This window comes from Pholcus phalangioides, unplaced genomic scaffold (genome assembly GCF_987345545.1).
Source record: "Pholcus phalangioides strain wild (caught in Gottingen) unplaced genomic scaffold, Ppha-v1.0 ptg000008l_1, whole genome shotgun sequence".
Taxonomy (NCBI): Eukaryota; Metazoa; Arthropoda; class Arachnida; order Araneae; family Pholcidae; genus Pholcus; species Pholcus phalangioides.
The window spans coordinates 62,947,806-62,967,040 of NW_028301601.1; the positions used below are offsets into that span (position 1 = coordinate 62,947,806).

A 19,235-nucleotide genomic window follows, 5' to 3' on the forward strand; every position below is an offset into this window, starting at 1 on the left:
AGAAGAATCTGAAGCCGTGAATTTAAATTTACTTCACAACTCCTGTAAGGAAACTGATACTTCATCGGTGGTTGTGTTTTTGTAGATGCCACTCGCTCAGCTTTTAGGTGAGGAAATACCTCTTCATACTTTTTGTTATTGTTTTTGCTTTTAAGTATTTGTTTATTTAGGATTTTATTTCAACATGAGTTGTGCTAAAACATGTTGAAAAGGACATGTTAAAACTATGATTTCGTATGTCCGAGATCATAATCTTTTTTTTATAAAACTCGGAGAGATTTATATTTCAAAGTGCCTCTCGTTTAATGATTGGAATGAAGTGGTAACATTTCTCACGTGTTGGAGCTTATAATTATTATTATTATTATTATTGCATGTGTAAGTGAGCAATCAAATATTTAATTTTGAAAAACAATTGATCATCAAAATGTGTTTTTTATATGCATATACATTGGCACTGTATTGGAAACAGTCTAATTCCATATCTTAATTCAATATGTACTGTATATTTTTCTCTTCAGTATATGCATATAAAAACATACTGTTGTGACTAGTAAATTATATCAAAAATGTATTTTTGGATGTATCTTGCTTTTATATTCGCTAGTTTAGATGCTGTACCGTCTTAACGCATGGGCCTACCCGGGCATGGCCCGGCCACAAATTTTCCGGGGAAGTGAGATATGAATGAATAGTGTTATTATTCCGGCTGCAACTAGAATTATCGATCTGGGTATTTTTATTGATGAAGGGCTTAGGTTTTCTGAACACTATTCAGCTGTGCAACAAAGTGCTTGGTTTCATTCTTAAGAGCGTGTCTTCATGTTCACCTAAAGTGATTCCTCCACTTTTTTGGGGCTTAGTTCGTCCTTGACTGGAGACATTACCTAGACCCCTAGAGACATTACCTACCATTGCACTTCACTTTTAATTGGGTTGCTGTATCTGAGAAATATATGACATCCATATTTGTTATAGGCATCTTTTTTTCATATGGGCATCTTTTTTTCAGCTATGTGGTTGTGCTTTTGCCTATGTATTTGTATTGTGTTATAATTAAGATAAAGTATAATTTTTTAAAATTACTTGAAAGGTAACTTTATATTTTGTGAATTTTTTCCCCTTCATTTTTCTGTTATTGTTTCTTTACTTAAATTTTCCTTTCAAAAATGCTGAATCAGAAAACTACATCTAGATACAGAGTAGTCAAGTTTTGTATATGAATATTAGTAGAGAAATATGTTCTAAGCATTTTTATAGAAGGTATCACACACAGATAAAACACGAGTTAATTTGTTATAGTTACACATCAAAAGTTGAAGTGCTTTTTCTGAAGGATCTAAAGCAGTGTTTCCCAAAGTGGGCAATATCGCCCCCTGGTAGGCAATGGAATGGTCCAAGGGGGCGATAGAACCTACTGATTTAACATAGGATCCTATAGGTTTACTTGAGTTGGGGGGGCGATGAGAGGAAAAAAATTTCTGATGAAGGGGGCGATGGAACAAAAAGTTTGGGAGACTATGATCTAAAGCAAAGGTTCTGTCCCAGAGCTGCTCTCAGCGTTTAAAGCTGGCTCATGATCGTATACGTGTAATACCAATTTCTGCCAATGTATGAATCAATCAATCATGTCCTCAGGTCAGATTAAAACATTATTTATTTACAGCTATAACAAACAATGTATATACGAGGATATTTTTAAATTCCACACTTGTATACAAATTAGTACATATATTTTATGCTACTACTCCTTGAGCGAGAGAGGAGTAGAGAAAACAATAGGTCAAGACTTTCCCCAAGCTTTTGGTAATTTTTCGCTCTTTCTGCTGATCCATCAGTCTTCCCAACCAAAAGGGGCCACCACCACCACTAATCAAAACCTAGTTCCTTCTGCCTCTTTCAATCACCTTTTTTCCCATCCTATCTCTTGCTGTTCCCTCTCATTGGTTCCGGTCTCCTAAACAACACTTCCCCCCTTTGAGTCCCAATCTAGAATCTCCTACTGGAATCTCGCTACCGCCCAGATGTCTACATATAAAATCCGTCTGGCTTTCCTCACTGCCCAAAGGGCAGGGTCAATTCTGAACATCTGCACAAGGCGTTAGAAGTAACACCTTTGCATATAGGTGCCTCACCTATTTCTATACACGGATTTGCTCATTTCTAAATAAAGGTTCGACCCAATTCCCAGACTGTCTGGCGTCGTAAATATAAATATATTCTAAAAGGCTTCATTAAAATTAAGTGATTAGGGTGAATTAAATATTAATTAATAGTTCTACAAATTTTAGACTTCCAATATTTCTTAAATGTTTTTGATAATATTATGCATAGTAAAACTAAGAACTCTATTGTTAGTTTTTTCTTCCTCATAGACTTTATGACGAAGCATCCTGCGCAGAAAGGAAACTGTGATCAAAGCTCATTAAAATGCAAAATGTGCTTCTATGTGGCTCCATATTCACTTCATTTGAGGCAACATATTGCTACGCACACCGGAAAGGAAAAATATTTGTGCTCATATTGTGGAAAAGGATTCGTAGAAAAACAGGATTATGAATATCATATTATGGCTGTTCATCATAATATTTTCAAGTCTATGAAATATTGCTGACTGTTTTTCAAACAACTTGAAGTCAGTATTCTATTTTGGTAGATAACTCAAAAGACTGTGTCAGTTGTGTAGGAATTTTTTCCCCTTTATGTGCATATATTGTTTTTGTTTTTTGTTCAAATGTCTTGTTAAAGCACCTTCATGTTGCAATTGTAGTGGTCATTCACCATTTAACTGAATCTTAAGTTTTCATTTATCTAAAAGTTATTAATGAGCAGCATTCTTTGACAATGATTGCTTCAGGATCTAATGTTTAATCTGCAACTGTTGATGCAAAGTGATACTTCAAAAATGATGGTTGAACCTATAATTTTGTGATAATGAAATGATGTAAAGCTTATTAAATTATGAATGATTCTGTTGAAACAGAATCATTCTATATGAATTCGGAATATAATGATTAATATTTTACATTTCCTTAATAAATAGTGTTACTTTGTTTGCTTTACTCAAAGAAATCCATGTCTGAAACTTTGAGACTGTAAATTATGATTTTTTCCCCTTAGGTATAGTAACAGCATTCGCTGGTAGAATGCAACAGAAAGATCAGAAATTGCTAAAATGCAAATTCTGTCCATTCACAGCTTTATATCCATCGAAACTGAAACGACATGTTGCCACACACACTGGAGAGAAAAAATACTTGTGTTCATATTGTGGTAAAGGATTCATAGAAAAAAGAAGTTGTAACTATCATGTCATAGCAATTCATCAGAACAAGTTCGTTTAAAGAGATTTTCTCATCATGATTGTGAAGACCAATTCTCAAGAAACTTAGTTGGAAATTAATTTTTTAGTCCAATTATATTTTTTATATGATTAACACAAAATTTCCAAATATTAGTTTCAGCATAACATCCAGAAAATTCAAATTTCTCAGTACATTTCGGGCAGAAAAAATACCATATCTTAATACAAAAATGCCAACTGGAGCAAAAATTGCTGTAGTTAAGGGGAGGCTGCTATGTCTCCACTTAGCGCTTCACGTTACTAATGCGTGTTATAAGGAATTGAAAAGTGTCTATGGTGTATTGGTTAGCACACTTGCCCAGTATACAAGGGGGACCCAGGTTCGATTCCTGAAGGAGACAAATCACTTTTCTTTCGAAATGTTAGTTTCGGCATAACATCCAGAAAATTCAATTTCTCAGATTAACACAGAAGTTTTAGTTATATAAATTTTTATTTTGTATGCTTACAATGCTTTTAGAAATTTGTCAAATAGTATATACTGTCAATACATTGATCATGAAACAAATTTGTGATGATTTGTAAATACTTCCGAACATTATATCATTTAATTTGATTTGTAGTTTCTATATCATACAAAAAATTGAGTTCTCTACAGTGTCTTTGTGCATAGTTTTATTTCCCTTTAAAAAACAAAATTTATCTATGGTGATAAATCTTGAATACTTTCATTCTATCTTCTCATTTCTTTCATTTGTAAAGATATTTCAAATTAGTATTTATGTTACGACAGTTTTATTTTGAGAATGTTCAGAAATCCAATGAAGATTTTTGTCAAACGCTGTAATTGATAGATATGCTATGTGAAGAAAAATACAGTGAAAATTTGATATAAGGATACTCTGCAGACCAAGACATGCCACCAAATTTATACTATTGATAACATCTCATCTAAATCAAAGTCTTGCTCCTGTGAAGAGAATTACCATACTACACGGAAAAATATAGTGATTCCAAAACTTCATTGAAAAATGCCTTTATATAGTGGTATTTATCATGGATGGGATATCATTTTTTTGGAGGAATTTTAACATTCCACTACAGGCAATTCAAAAAAAAATTAATCAAAAATGTCATTGTAGATCAAATTTATAATTTTGTTGAGTATCGTTGTAGCGAGATTTTATCGTACCTAAACAAAATAGTAATTGTGTCTTATTAAAATCATTTGACCATCAACTTTGCAATTCACTTCTTTGTATCAGTGTAACTGCCAATGTTTTATCATTGCTTTTATAAGCTAATATAAAAAAATACAATCTAAAAGAAACTAGATTGTGAATATTAATTTTTTTTTCTTAGGTATGGTAATAACACATGCTGGGAGAGCACAGAAAGAAAATCAAAAATCATTAAAATGCTCATTTTGTTTATTCACTGCCTCATATCCCTCAAAGCTAAAATGACATGTTGCAATTCATACTGGGGAGAAAAAATTTGTTTGTTTAATTTGTGGAAAATGATTCTATGAAAAATGGAATTACAGATATCATGTTATGGCACTTCATTCAATAGATAATGAATAAACTCTGTACAATCAACCTACAGTTCACTGTACATGATAATTTTTTTTTTTTGGAAATGTATTCCGATTTGAAGTGTTCTTTTATTATATTTGATCATTCCTATTCCTGTATTCTCCCCCCGCATTAGTTAGCATGCTGCAAAACTCTGGGAACCCCAGCTTTTTGAATGTTGGAGTCTGGTCGATTCCTGGCATATTGGAAAAAGCAAGATTTAATAAGGATCACAGAATTCATTCAAAAGACCAATACAAATTTGTATCAAGTTTTTAATAAGTAATTCAGAATAGAATAAGGGTTTTCACTTTGGCCAATGTGATAACAATAATTAAAATTGAGCATTTACTTATCTAATTTAATGTCATTTGTTTAATAAGTAATGCAGTTTGACCATACATGCACCTCGTGTGTTATTGTGTGAGTTATTCCTCTGTGTAATTTCTAAAAAATTCTAGTTTGCAAAAAAATTTTGGACTTAAAATTAATTCATTCCTGTAAAGACATTTCCTTTTTTTGGCGTTGCAGCTGAAGTTGTAGTGCTTGACTTAACTGATTCATTTAAGTGTAGTCAGTCCTATACTGTATCTGCATGTTCATGATTGAAGAAGTGTCTGTTGTTTTTGTATTAACACACCATGTTTTGCATTGAAATTCTTTGCTCTAATTCAGTTTTACATATGTGACAATAAAGGATTATAAAATACCTTGCAGTCTTCTTATGTTTCCATTTAACTTATCTAATCTACATGAACAACTATGCTTAGTATCTAATATTTTTAATGTATCAAGATTTGTGGTAGCAAATTAAAACATAAAACTAAAATTCTCTCAATGTAGTTCATAAAACAGAAATTATTCTAAAATCTGGAGAACAGACAAGGTTCAAATCAGTCAACTCAATCAATCTTTGTTCTTAGAAAATTGATGTTTGAGAATTATTGGTAATCTGTGATTCGAACTTCTCAGCATGCTGGCTAATGCAAGTGGAAAATTTATTTAATTTTGTAAAAAATTTTTTTCTTAATAGTTTTTCTGTCTTTAATAAATGCATGTTTATTATCACAAGAAACATTTATTTATTTTAGATAAAAAATATACTGCTAGCAAAACATAATTGGCTTTGATAAGCATACAAAATCTTAAAATCTGAAGTCAAGTCAAGAATGCAGATAATAAATAAACAATGAAAAATGATCTGAGATAGCTAACTATTTTGTTTTCGTTTACTGTTGTTTATTCTCAAATATACTGTACTTTGTTTCAGAAACATCGCATTCTCAGAGTTGGAGTGCCTCAATGAGCCACTCCAACTCTGAGTTCACTTTTGCTCCTGTATAAAATTAAACTTTGTTTTTGGAAAATGCTTTGATCAAATGAATGTTTTGAATGTTTGGTTCAGAAAAATGTCTTTGTGCTCTATTTAAAAATAATTTATTTTAACGTAAAAGTCTATCAGTATATTTGATTTAGCAAATTTGCCCCTGCTGATCAGAAACCACATCACTCTAGTACTTTGTTTTATGTTTTGTGTAATATTGTTCCCATCACTCAATGAAGTATTATTTTCACAAGTTAAAGGGAAATTTTTTTTTCTAAAAAAAGTTTATCTTCTCAGTCCAATAACCTGTAAACAGTTAAATGTCGAGTCATTTTTATTTTCCAGGATTTGTGGATGAGTTGGATATATCTGGGAACAGCGAAATTCGTACCACCTCTGGAAAAAAGCTTCATAAATGCAATTTTTGTTCTTATGGCTCAACTCATTCAACAACACTTAAGAGACATGAAGCTATTCATACCGGAGATCGTAGATTTGTGTGTGAGATATGTGGAAAACGATTTATAGAGAGACGAAGTCATACCTATCATATGTTTTCTCGTCATTCCTATTCTTCTCATGACCACAGTAATCCAATAAAAGTGAAGAAAAATTTGCTGAGAAAAAGAAATGACCAATTGTGAACGTTTCACAGTTATTACATATTTATATTTCGGACATGTTTAATGTATGTCTTATTTCACGTGTGTTTTGCAAAGTATTGCTATCGTTAAAAATTGTTGAAAAAATTATTATAATTTTGAGTTGAGAACAAGTTTTTTTTTATACTAATATAAATTTTATCAATGAATTTGAAAGATATCTCTTGTCGATCATGAAGTATAATGTGTGTGTGTATCAAGTTTAGCAAAATATTTCATCAATACTGGTAAGATTATTAGAAAAACAAGTCTTATATTGTGTATATGCTGCAAAGAAGAAAAAAATCAAATTCTGGAAAGTAGGCTGGTAACTTTTATTTCTACCTACTAGGTGGACCAAAAATTAATGGATTGGACCAAAATTCTGGACTAGGATTTAACATTATTTTCATTAATGAACTAATTTGAGTGAAATTACATGCAAGGAATTACTAACTTAAGGATAATTTCATTAGGTCAGTTGTTCCCAGACTTTTGGAAGTGTGATCCCCTTTTGACAAGAATTTTATCTGTGTTCCCTTACATAGGGCATAGCTGCCAAGTCTCCCAAATTTTAGCTTCATCCTTCAACCTGCCGAAAATTTCTTAAATCTCCCGAATTTTTACGAAAAGCATAAAAAATCCCTAATTGTCCCTAAAAAGTCTCTACTTCATTTAAAAAAATCCCCACTTATGAAAACAACCCCTAAGGAATTTCTTGTGGGGCAGGAAACCTTTTTTTTTCTATTTTCGAAATGACATCAAACGTTGTAAATGGGGAAATTCCCTTTTTAAGGAAGTTTTACAAACCCTCTAATGGTAACAAGAAAGTTGTTTGTCTTATCGTGCCGGGAAATAGCTTAGCAGCCAATAGTCCTGGATAGTAATTGAAGATTATAGTTACGTGCATATGGTCAAAATTTCTTTTGTTGAAGTTATGTACGTGCGATATAACAAAACATGAATACTGATAAGCAAAAACATATTTAATCTATTTTAAAGATACTGATTCTGATGAATTTCCTTTCATCAAATGTTCCAGAAAAGGGCTGACTTTTCCTTTTTGTACAAGTTGTGTTATAGACATAAACATCAGTCATGGAAAGACTGTCATCATTAGTTATGTGAAATGAAATGAAAAAAAAAAAAAAAAAAAACAGCAAGCGTCACAAAAAGTCAGTGTTCTTCAAAAATTGACGCTGTTTTTCCCTTCATCTTCCGATGATTTTTGGGGTCATTTACGCAGAATAGTTGTTCACAGCGTTTCTGATCAAACACAATATTTATTTATTTTTTTAGATCACCATTTTGGAAGTTTTGGCCTCAAAATTCACTTGTTTTTTGCATAGGGATTTTATTCCCAAGGGTTTAACTTCCATGTGTGTGAAATCCCTATTTTAATTTGACCTCAGTTTTTGAGTAGGGATTTTATTCCCTATGCTTTAACTTTTATGTGTCGAAAATTCCTATTTTATTTGGAAAAATCCCTTTCGCATTTATTAGGGAGTGATTTTAGCATAAAATATGGGTTCGCGCGAAAATCTCCCCAATTTTCATTTTCAGAAGTTTGCAGCTATGATAGGGGGGGACCAGTTTTCCTTAAAAACTCCCTATTTTTTGCTGATAAATGTGCTGTCCTGAAAAGTGCTTCCAGGTTGCCTGTTTGCCTCAATTTTAAAATTTTGCAATCAAGGATAATCAGTTTGGTGCACCCCAACTGATCCCTATGGGCATACAGGAAAAAATAGTAAACCGGACACTGCAAATCCTACCAGTACCAACTGGCTAGGCAAGACAGGCAAAATGGCCTCAAATCAATAATCAGTGATAACCAACCCGTTCAAGAGGGAGATGGCACTTTCTTAATTTACTTTGGTCTGCCCATGTGTATTACACAGATTATACACCATGAAGCATGTAATCAATGGTGAATGAAAAGCAAATTATTTTTCAATATTTATTTGATAGAACTGTTTTGTTTTGAAATTTGAAACTACCCACGTAGCCTAGCCAGAATTTCATTCATTTCAGTTCATAACACATTTGTTTCCTCAAGACATGCCAAATAATAAGCTCAGGATTACTCTGAAAGGTAATTAGCAGCTGGCATTTGAAAACAAAAGAATGCAGAGTTTCCTATTAATTAGACGCCATCTTATTTCTTTACCAAAAGAACTTCATATTCTTCATAAAACGTAGACCATTTCTCCTTTGCATTCACATATTACTTATTCCGTGTTTTTAATTTTTAATAACACGTATAATTTTGAAATCAAATGATTCTTTTTGAGTCTCCCTGCAAAAGTATTAACTTGATATATTGATTATTGTACTTGTAGAATTCGATAAATTTACATCATATGATACTTGTATGGTTGGCAGCTCAGTTGAGTAGAGTGATATTTTTACTGATGTTGCAAAAAATTGAAATAAATTTCTTGCGTGGATGTTTTTATTTTGGAGAATCTGTAGCAACCCATACTTTGGGAACCACTACATTAGGAAGATTAAAGTGTGAAAGATATTATACTTCAAATGAATTCTATTTGTTTCCTTTACAAAGTCAGACCCTCTTGATCACGTGGTTGAACAGTACAGTTGACAAACATTTTTATGAACTCGTACAAACTTGAACTATTAGTTTGTAAATGGGGGAAGATGTTAAAAAAATGACATATTTTTAGAACCAAAGGAGTAGTTTTAAAAATATGTCGGTTCATAAATTGGAGGTTTGTAAAATTGAGCAAGCATCGAGTATAGTTAGTGTTTGAGGATCTATTGTTTGAATATCTGTATCGATATTCTCAGGGGAGTATGTTTTTGTGAAATTTTTCCTTATTTTTGTGAAAAGGGTCATTAATTTTGTGGGAAGCAAAATCTAGTCAATTAATCACAAAAGAAATGAAATGCCAAATTTATGATTTCATTAATTTGTATTTTGTAAATGGTCTGTTTTTCAGATTTCGAATTTTGTGAAGGGTCTGTGTTTCAGACCTGGGATTTTTTAAGGGTCTGGACAACAGACCTGAATTTTGGCTGGACAGACCCCTGATTCTCTTTGAGCTATTCATTCATGTATATATCCAAGTCTGACTTCTAGCATCTTCACTCTTTGTCAGACTTTGAACAATGGCCACTCCATGAGGATCCTGGATTTCAAACACTAGCCATACACACTTCTTCAGATGTTCTCACAGGAAGTGATCAGGGCCTTAAGTTATGGGCAAATCATTGGACTACTTTCATTTGTTCTTTTGTGACATTTCTTATGTGCAATCTCCCAAGACTTGGTCATATTATGTATTCTTCAGTAAGATGAATGATTAACAGCGAAGATATTTGCATATCAAACTGTTCCATGAATGTTTTTTGAATGTAAATTCAGCCATGTTCATCTTTGTTGTTATTTGAAATTTTAAAGAATTTATTGGTTGCGTAAATTTTTGTGCTATGATTGTGTTGGATGCAAGGGCATTTTATAACAATTTTGTTCAAATATATTTTTAGATTTTCATATTTGTAATGAACAGGAAAGTGATTTGATTTTCTTTTACAGTTTTAATGTTAGTAATTTCAAGAAACCAGTGAACTACTAATTTGTTAAATGAATGCTCTGTATTTTATTTATTTTTTCACGTCCTTTTGACTTATATGAGTTAACAAAATATATCTTATTGCTGAAGGTACTTGATTTATGGCCAAAGAAGTTAAATGTTTCGATTTGAATAAAAAGTTGTATAACGCTAATTTGTTTTTTTCCTGTATCATTTGTTTTCCGTAAGAATAACTTAATGTTATTGTGCGCTTATGTATAAATTTTCCAAATAAGTAGAGATAACCTCTATAAATGGAGGTCTGTTTGAGTCCGAGAATGACCTTAGAGTACGAAAACGTTGATGAGTTTTATTTATTTTTGCTTGTGTTAGTAGGAAATAATGTTCTTAAATACGAGGGGGGGGGGGTACATTTTTTGTTCATTGTATGAAGAAAATTTGAACCTATTCCATAATGATAGTATTTCATCAGCTTGTTGTGATTCTTCTATTCTTCTTTGAAAAAAAATGATTTCATTTTCAAATTAATTAGAATGATAGTCAAAGTAAATTTTTCTCAGGCAGGTCATTATGGTCAGAATAAAAATGTATATTTTTTAGAAAGACTCATAAAAAAAATAATATTTAAGGTAACAGGATGGTGCATGTATACTAATATAAAAGAATTGACATCATTTTAAAAAAAATGTGTCTAAAAATCCATTTCAACTCCTTGAGATTTCAGTAGTGGCAGTACAGCCACAGTGCATCGTGTGGTCATCCGGCTGGACTCTAATCCTGAGGATCCTGGTTCAAGTCCCATTGACGGCACAGTAGTTGGTGGCCGAAGCTGGTTTTATGCTGTTTTCTAAATTTGAGTCACGAATACAAGCCAGTCTTCCATTTGAAAAAGTCTCTGCAGACAGCGGGCAAACCTAAACAGGATACTTACATATAAAAATTCGAACAGTTACCATCTTCACTTTGAAATAAGGAAGACAGGTGACTGCACCGACAAGAACATGAAACAAGCATAACTTCTCATATTATTACGTTACACACACTCACAGTATGTTAAGGGGGCCACACATACAACTCAAAACACGCATTCCAACATGTACCAATTGGTTAGAAATTCCAAAGAGGAATGTGTGCGAGTTGCACATGTTTAGTTTTACAATTAAGTAGTAGTAGTGGCAATGCAGATAACCTAGAAATTTACATGCAGGAATTATATGCTGTATGGATTATAATTAGGTAAGGGCAAATTTTTTTCCCCTCAAAGTAGTTAAATTTTTGTGGGAATTTTACATTTTTAATATTTCATTTTTCAAGTCCTTAGGTTTTGCTTAAAATTCTGGTTTCAATAGTTTTTAATTGCTTGATGAATTTTGTATTTCTTTTCTTAGGTTCACATTCCAAACTTCGCTCTTGTGAGTACTGTTCATACACCACCATCCATTCCACAAATCTCAGACATCACATGATTACTCACACTGGAGATCGTCCTTTCAGCTGTCATGTGTGCAAAAAACGTTTTACGAGGAAGAGTGGTTGGAAGTATCACATGTATGCTGTACATCGCATCGTATGTTCTTGAAAAAGTGTTGGTTGCTATAGGTTTCTTTATTTGGTGATCTGATAGAGAGATTAGTATTCAAAACTCTGGATAACCATTTTTCCAAGACACTTAGTATTGATTCTCATCTGTGTAGTGTGCATATCATGTTTATCTGTTCATTTTGTACTCTTATTATTATTACATCTTAGCATTTGCAGATTGTAATTTTTTTTTGTCCACTCACTTTTGAATCCTATGTTTCATTTGAAATTCTGATGTCAGTAGTTTTTGTTTGGTGAATTTCGCATTTCTTTCTCAGGTTCACATTCCAAACTTCAATCTAGTGAATTTTGTTCATTTACCACTATTCATTCACCAGTCACCCGACATCGTGCAATCACCCACACTGGAGGTCCTCGTTTCAGCTGTGATATGTGCAAGAAAAGCTTTACGCGAAAGAGTGGTCTGAAGTATCACATGTACGCTGTACATCACATTGTATGTCCATGAAGAAATGTCAGTTGCTTCGCTGGTTGTGTGTTGATCTTATGAAGATAAATATTGCAAACTCAGGATAAACTTTTCCAGAAACTTTGTAGTTATTCTCATATGTATTGTATGCACATCATGTATATCTGTCTATTATATATACTTTCATATTAACATCGTAGTAGAATGAATTGCTGGAGATATTTGTTGAATCTGATGGATAGGTTTCTCAATTTTTGAAGAAAAAAAAAGAAATTTTTGTTGATATTTGTTTCTATGTATAATTATATGTAATTTTTTTTTACTTTTAAGTATGTAAGCTCTTCTAGTGTAGTTAGTTGTAATAAAAAAAAATTGTCCAAACTTTTTTTCTTGTAAGTTTGAATGTACAATATGTCTGTAGCCTAAAGTAGCAGTTTTATCTGTAGTGATGATGATTACTTGTGACTGGTGCTTAATCTGATCACAGGTTTTTCTGAACTGCTGTTAATCAGTGAGGAGAAAGGAAGCTTGAGAGATACAAATAGTTGATTTGAAAATATCTTGCGTAGATGGAGTAATTGAAGATCTGTAAGATTCGAATAGGAAATTTTTGTTAATGTATAATTTTTTTTAAAAACAGAATTTTTCTTTTTAACAAAAAATTCTTTGATTATTTGTAGGATATATATGTTTCAACTAAAACAAACGTATTCCTTTAAAAATTCCTGATTTTTCTTAATTTTTTTTCTCATTCAGTTTGTAGAAAAATGGCGCAGAAATCAAGGAATCGTTTGGATTTTTCGAATTGGCGATCCGAAGAGTCTGGTGCTAAGGAAATGGGATCTAAAAAATGTCGTTTCAAGTGTGATGTTTGCTCATATGTTTGTGAATTTGCTTCCCATTTTCGTATACACATGGCCACTCATACTGGAGAGCGTAATTTTAAATGTCAATTTTGTGGAAAAGGTTTCATTCAAAAACAAGGCTTGAAGTACCATCTTTATTCAAAACATTCTGTGTCGTCGTAAATTGATGATACTTGGAATTTGAGAGTTGGCTGAAGTAAAATCTGCCATGTATAGCTTTCAGTGTTTCATGTATAATACATAATAAACTTCCCATGTCTGGACCAAAAAAAAAAGGAAGTTTTATATATGTATACGTGCTAACTGAAAATGCGTACATGAGATCAATGATCTTAGAAACGTTGCAAATAATTTGTAAATTAATTTTTCAAATTGCATGTAATAAAAGTATTTACAGTGTTTAGTCCTTATTAAATTTGAAATTTGTATTTTAGCCCCTCCCCTATTACCCAATTTTACTTTGTGATAACTTAGTTTTTGTTAATTTTAGTATTTTATATTCCAATCATATTTTAATATCTGAACAGGATTGATTATATTGATCTTATTAGCGGTTAAAATACTTATGAAACATTTTCACTCTGTATACCTATCACAGACCTGCCAACTCTCCGGATTTAGGCGGGAGAACTCCGGATTTTTTATCCTTCCTCCCACTCTCCGGATTTGTTAAAATTTCTCAGATTTTCACAGAAAGTTAAATTTTCCGTGAGCTTTCATGTAGTCGTGATGTCAATGACTACCATCGCCGTTAGGGAAAACACCCATTCAGTCGTGGAGTCGAGGACAGTCGTGGTCATTCCCATAGAGTAGCCATAGAAAAGTCTTGGTGACCGCATTTAAGCAACTGACAAAGACGTGACTTTGTTTACTTAGCGTTTATCTGCAATCATTTATCAGGGGCATGACCTTGGTTGCTGAAATGCCTGTATAATCGTTATTGTATTCCATTAACAGCTGGTAAACACAAGTTTTTTCGTCAGTAGCTTTGTATTTTGAAGTTTTTAAAATTGTTTCCTCTGATTAAATATGTCTTCAGAAAGGAAATATAAAACTTTAAGCTATGTAAAGCAAAATATATATAAAGCTTTTAAGTGTTCATATACCCAAGATTATCAATCACTGATAGCATCCTTGAAAGGAAACTTGTTTTATGAACAGTATATGTAGATGTGATTTCTCTATTCTGCATGGAAAAACTGACATGAAATTATATTCTGCTCGGGTAGGGGCAATGCAGAACCTGTCTTGGGGGGGGGGGGGGGCTCTGTTGTCTGGATGTCTATAACAGACGTCTGTTATAAATTTTTTTAAATTAAAATTCAGAAAAATTTAATTAATAAAAAATATTTTAAGTTAAAATTAAGTAATTATTATATATAATAATAAAATAATAATAATAAAAAAATAATAAAATTAAGTGCTATCTATAAATAAATATTGCCAGAGATGGATTTGTGGCTTTGCTGTCTGTGTGCTATTCAAATTTTGTTGCCCTCCTTTGTTCTGATTTAATGTTCTCAACCACCAATTACTGAAATTTTCCGCCTCTCTGAACTTGTCACAGTGAGCTATAACTCACTTATCAGACTTGTAAATATGCTCCTAAAAATAACTGTGAAAAGAATAAATTAAAATAATACATTAATGTAACAGGAAATGGTATATCTAGATGCATATTGCACTGGAAATCAAAATATCTCTGTAATTTGTCTGAGAGAGATTCTTTCTCAACTTTTTAATGTTTTCTTAATCAGAAAAACTTCCCCCCCCCCCAAGAAAAGAAGTATTTATTATTAAAGCACTTTATTTTTCTCGATTGAAAAAAGTGAAAATCCAAATTTAATTTACAAACGAAAAATTTCTATCACTTCAACATACATACTATCAGTTTAGTTTTATTTAAATCACCTATTTTTAATTAAGGATACAATGTAATTTTATTGTTTTTAATTTTAATGTTGTTTCTATGGATATAGGCAAATACAAAAAATATAGAGAAATTTTTTTTCATGAATTTCTCCATTGCTATGTCTAAACTGAAAGATCAGGAGGAAAAGTAAAAGGAAAAAATTATAAAAATCAATCTAAACACTTGAATTCTGCCGTTAAACGGTCAAGTTTAGTCTTTGTGAGACTCTCCTGGAGAAGAATATATATGAATGTAGAGTCGTTTTAGAACCTATGTATGAAGTCTAAAAACTTTCATCATTAGCTTTTTTTTTGTTTCTAAAATGGATTGAGATTGATTCAGTTGAACCTCAATTTGGCATCATTCCTGCTTATTGCCAGGAATTTTCAGTAAAAATATCTTCCATACGTAGGGATTACAATAAATTCAACTGTGCTTTGTTATAACGTCAAATTAGTTATAGTGCCCAAGTTTTGCGAAAAGGGATGCATTAAATCGAAGTTTGCCTGTTTATCAGTCTGTGCATGTTATGTATTTATGAGAAGTATATGTGCTCGCATTCGATTCTCTCATGGAATATTTGGAATTCAATGTTTGGAGTATTTCCTTTGCTTTTTTAAGTACAATATTAATGATGATGTTTTTTCAATTATATATGATTTTTCTTTTCTGCAAATCTATCTACATGCAATTCTTAGTATTCATTTTTGATGTTTCTGCCAGTTAAATAACTTTTATCATTTCGTTAGTGAATAAAGAATTTTTAGTCCATGCTCCATTTGTAAATTGTTTGATAGAAAATTTTTTTCTGTCATTTAAAATTTTTATTCTAAGTGGTTGTGATGAAAAGTACTCATTTTATTTTATAGATTTTGCATCCAATCAGGGTATTAAAAGAAGAAGGAGCATTGCTATGAACCAGGGCAAAAAAAGTGGCCGTTACAAATGTAATTTTTGTTCATACGTGTGTGATTTTCCATCCCACTTTAAAACCCATGTTGCCACTCATACAGGAGAGCGAGAATTCTTCTGTGAACATTGTGGCAAGGGCTTCATACGAAAGGACAGCTACAGATACCACATGTATTCAGTGCACAAAGATTTGCATATGAGGCGGTAAGATTCTTGAATCACTCAGATTGGGGCAGATAAACTGCAGAGGGGAAAAATTCAAAAGAGTAGCTGTAAGTAACAATAGGTAAGGAACCAAAAAACAATTTTATTTTTCTGATACGAGTGCCTGAAACAGAGTGTTCACTAATTTTTGTCTCTTCCACCCTACATAAAAATTACTGTACTTCAAATCATTAATAGACAGTGGCAGCAGAGTATGTAGCACCAGTTGCTCATCATTAAAGATGTAGATTTTTTTTTTGCATTTTTTTTTTTTTTACTTTCAGCTTCATTATTTTTTTTTGATTCATTGATAAATCTATGTTTTATTAAATGCAAGAATTGTCAAGTATAAATACAGTCACAGCTTGTATTCACAAATCCTCAATTTAAAAAATGACCATATGCTGGTCCCAAACAATATGCCATTATTTTGAATGGCTTTCCCATGTATGATCCAATTATTCAAGTTCATATGAATGAGAGTGTGTGAAATATATAACCATGTTTTCTTTTTAAAATACCTGTGAGTAATATTTCAATGAATTTTTTTAAGTTTTTACTAAATAAACAAAAATTTAGCCACAGAGATTGGCATAAGTGTGGTGTTCCATGTTTTGCAACATTTTGTAACCTTTCTATCATTTGTCTTGTTATTAATGATGTACACATCCCATGTGTATATGTTATGGTAAAACCATGACAAGTTGGTAAAAGCCTGAAATGCGCTTGTGAACTTTTTCATTTCTGACTTTTATCAAGTCACGCCCCCTTTTTAATGTAACTTAATAGTTTTTGTCATTTATTAATTAACAAATAATTATAAAATTTACTAATTGGAATTAATAATTAACAAGTGAATTAAATAACCAACGTCGAATTATTAGTTCCACAGTAATTAATCAATTCATTAATTTACTCCGAACAGTAAAAGCCAGTTTTTAATGAATCAAAAGTTAACTTTTATGTTGTGCCCCCATATTATTTTTTAATTATTATTTATGACATAATTAATTATTAATTATTATTAACCAATTTAGTTAATTGAATAATTAATAACTGACCATAATAATAAATTAGTTTACCATTAATAGTTATAATGGCTAAAAATAACTGCAATTATTAATTAAAAACAAGCATTTTAGTTTACTCCGAACAGTATGAACTTTAAATCAATTAATTGCTAAATTTATGATTTTCTTACATAGTTAGCATCAGGAACTGACAAGTTCATGTTGGCTAATTAATTTATTAATAATTATTAAATAGCTAATACTTCGCTTGGCCTCCTAGACATACCTCACGATTTAAGTATACACTAGAGCCAACGTGAATAATTTATAATCACATTTATTTACATAGATACCTAAACCAGAGTGTTCGACATGCTCTCTCGTCCGACATTCAACAACCCATATCTCCTCGGCTGTTCACCCAATCCAATTATTATATATCGCTTCATTTCACTTTCAACACAGTTATAACTACCAGTTAATTAATAAGCAGCAGGAACTAGTAAGCTGATGATGGGTTTATTGATTCATTAAAAACAGTCTTTGACAGTAAAGATCGAAATGAAAATGTTTACAAGAGTATTTCGGGCTTTTACCAACTCGCCTTGGTAAAACCTCTTCAGGCTTTTACTGTAACATATATATACTTTGTGGATTTAATATTCATTTTGTATATTGAAGGGGACACCAGTATCGATTGGTAAGGGACAATGCAAGGTTATGGCGTCGCAGGGAATTTTTCTCTAATAGGGTTGTTAATAAATGGAATAGCCTACTCCCGGAGGTATTAAATTGTAACACAATTGACACGTTTAAAAAGAAATGCGATAAACATGTTGGGGTAAATCGAGAAGCTATCCATACTTAGAATAAGACAACCATAAGTATTCTTTATGGGCATTGTATAATATTTTATCACGTGTATATATTGTTTATAATTTTTATTAATTGCATTTTTAATTGGGTTGCTGTACTTTTGAAATATAAGACATCCATATTTTTATGGGCATCTTTTTCTCAGCCACCTCGTTGAGCATTTTGCCTGTTGTGGCATTGTATTTGTATGGTTTCCGTGAAACAGTCTTGTAATTGAAAAGGTCCCATTTGAACAAAAATGTTGAAATCCTCTGATTTAGGTCAGTGGTCCACAACGTTTTTACTCCACTGGTCAGATATATAAGTTGATTTTCGTTCCCTGGCCACAAACTGCCATACCTATTGTGTTCTGTGGGGGGATACTTATTTTTATGATTATCATTTTGCTGGCTGGATAGAACCCCTATGCCGGCCACATTTGGCCTGCAGTCCAGAAGTTGTGCACCCCTGATTTAGATGATATAGAAGGAACCAAGGGTTCCCTACACTGTGTTTTACCAAGAGGTCGTTGGTAAGTTCTAATTAAAAGCCAGCGGTATAAAATATGGATCGAGCTAGATTATAATTTTTCATTTCAAAAGAACAAGCTTGTTCTTATTGAAGATTTTATTTCTATATATTTCACAATTTTATATGCTTATGATTTTGTTTCCCCCCTTTTTTTCAACTCTGACTGTCAAGTACAGAGTGGGAAAAAGTCTGTAGAAACTACAAAAATTCACAAGACTGGAAAAATAACCAAAATAAAAAACTGTTTACAGGGTTAGCATCGCTAGGTCACGAGAAGTTTTTTAAGACAGAAAAACTCAAAACACAGCTGGGGGTTGCTGATTGACATAGGTCAAAAAATATATATGCAAATAATGAACAGATTGCCTCCAAATCATTTATTTCAGCAGTATGTGTTCCACATGACCATCAGCACAGGGGATAACACATTGCAGGCGAGTAACAAATCCAGCAACGGCAGAGTGCAACAGGTCCACATACACGGTTCACAATGGTGAACAGATTGTGGATTAGGAGCGCAATTTCTTATAACCG

At 32.1% G+C, this 19,235-nt stretch overlaps 1 long non-coding RNA gene across 2 annotated transcripts in view; it reads left to right on the top strand.

Moving 5' to 3' along the window:
* Nucleotides 1–1,105: 1,105 nt before the first annotated feature.
* Nucleotides 1,106–19,235, top strand: part of LOC149084734 (uncharacterized) — a 28,414-nt gene continuing 10,284 nt past the window's right edge. The window contains exons 1-2 of one of the 2 annotated variants that reach the window (XR_016193001.1): nt 1,106–12,999; nt 13,168–16,387. This is a non-coding gene — a long non-coding RNA (uncharacterized LOC149084734). Of the gene's footprint in view, nt 16,388–19,235 lie in introns of both variants that reach the window. The other variant, XR_016193000.1, reaches the window with a different exon arrangement.